General features: G+C 39.9%; 1 non-coding gene across 1 annotated transcript; it reads left to right on the top strand.

The window, feature by feature from the left end:
- Positions 1 to 407: 407 nt before the first annotated feature.
- On the top strand, positions 408 to 480 carry trnav-cac (transfer RNA valine (anticodon CAC)). The gene has a single exon. It is a non-coding gene; the product is annotated as a tRNA-Val (tRNA).
- The last annotated feature ends 1752 nt before the right edge of the window (positions 481 to 2232 follow it).

Raw genomic sequence — 2232 nt, forward strand, 5'->3', positions numbered from 1 at the left:
TAATTAAAATCTGATGATGATGTTATTGTTCTTGTTGTTGTTGTTGTTGTTCTTGTTTTTCTTTTTGTCGTCGAGGTCGCCGTCATTATTATTGTTAAAGTAAAGCTACCGTAAGGTGTAGAAGGCACAATAGCTCTGTGATTGTCTGATGGTGGCACAAGATGAGCAGCAGCTGTTTGAACAAGCCAGTGAGCATCACCTTGTTGGGGTAAGTCTAAGTCTTGTCATAGCTCAGGGCGTTCTTCCTTTGAAAGAGTTTCCAAAGTGTCCTGATGTGTCCTTGAGCAATGCAAAATAGGTCAGTGAAAATAGAAACCTTTATCTCACAGGCTGGCCCACGGGAAACGCCTGTGCGCGTTTTACCAGCCGGCTTCGATGGGAGCCATTCGAAACACCAGGACAGGTCGGTTTCCGTAGTGTAGTGGCTATCACGTTCGCCTCACACGCGACAGGTCCCTGGTTCGAAACCGGGCGGAAACAACCCGCGGTGCACGCGTGCTAGTGCTTTATTATCTGTCCCTGTAACGCGGCCGGCCATCGTTTTCTCTTCCTCGGAGTGTCAAGAAATCCTGACCTTGAGAACAAACGATCACAGAAGGGTAGCTTTGCGAGGCGCTGGAACTGACAGTTTTAAAATCGATACATGTTGTTGCTGTTACAATACGACCGTAGCAGGATCGGCGACATTGCTGTTACTCTTATGAGTAGATAGTAGGGTTTTATGGGCGCGGCCTATTTTGTTATGACGTATGCCCTAAGCTTATTAATATTCCTACGTCATAATTGGGGGGCGTGATTTTAGGTAGAGTTATTTCCTTAATTATTCCTACGTCATATCCGTCAGAAAGTGTACACCCATAAAACCCTGAACAACAAGGCCGCCCATAACCTGTTGTTCTTGTTGTTCTTGTTGGTCAACTGTAGAGTGTGAATGGGTCGGCTCTTCCTGTAGTGTTTGGGGGTCTTTTTAAAATATACATGTAATGGTTTAGTAAATCTAAACCGTTATAAGATCAACAAGTTCTATTGTCTGTAATGGTCCCAGGTCTTAACAATGCCAGTTTTGAATAGTGCGTTTATCATATTCACACTGTCTCTGTGTGTCTCTCTCTCTCTCTCGCCCAATCATTTTATAAGATCAACAAGTTCTGTTGTCTGTTATGATCCCAGGTCCTAACAATGCCTGTTTTGCATAGGGTACTTATGTTATCCACACTGTATCTGGCTCTGTCTCTCCCCTCAAATTTAATTAAAAATAAAATTAAAAAAGAGGGTGTGTGTGTGGGTGTTTGTGTGTATAGGTTAATTGTTTTAAAAAAAAAAAAAAAAAAAGCTGTGGTTATATTTTATCTCTCACATAATGTGTTCAGTCGTTTTACTTAAATACATTCTAGGGTCTTAAAGCTCATAAGAGTTAGACTTAAGATAAGGATATGCTTTTAAGGTATTTTAGCAGTCTCAATCCCTGATGATAAGGAATCGTTTAAAAAATAAAAACAACTGATCACTCAATGCTAAATAGATCACAACACTCAAGGCTAAATCACTCACACCATGGGTGGCGGGGGTGGGCTCAGACAACAGTACGTATGGCATGTGGTATCAAAACATTCAGAATACTTTTAACCTATATAATTTATAAGCTTTGTAAAATAAACCCAAATATCTCTTTTGCGGGGATAAACGCTGTTCTGAGTAGTTTGTGACTTGTATAATACAAAACAAAGCATCGCTATTAAAAAAAAAAAAAAATCACTGTAAAAGCGCTAGTTATTTTAGATCTTTATAGTTATTTTCTTCGCTCAGGTTGTTTTTTAGCGCTTATAAAGGCCTGAAATATTCTTAGTGGTTTGTTGACTATAGGTCATGATGCTTAAAAATATTTTTTTGAGAGACCTAAAGGTTCTAATAAAAGTTTAGAGTAGAGAGGAAGAGATCGTCTCCATCTTGGTTTCTATTTGAAATTTGATGCAGTGTCATTTTATTGGTTGGTTTTGATATGTTAATTGGTAACAGGGCGGCACAAAGGCCAGACCAGAACAATGCCTTACAAGCAGATCCGGCATGTGGCCATCAGTATAAGTATGAAGGTCTGGTCTTCAGCTCGACAGACTCATACTGACCTTTCGATTTAAGACTAAAGATCAACAATGTCCGGAAACAACATCAGCGACTTCGATTTAAACGAGTTTTTAGGCAAGTCTTCAGATTCTTTTCATTGACTCAGAGCGT

The sequence above is a fragment of the Amia ocellicauda genome (assembly GCF_036373705.1).
Source record: "Amia ocellicauda isolate fAmiCal2 chromosome 11 unlocalized genomic scaffold, fAmiCal2.hap1 SUPER_11_unloc_5, whole genome shotgun sequence".
NCBI lineage: Eukaryota > Metazoa > Chordata > Actinopteri > Amiiformes > Amiidae > Amia > Amia ocellicauda.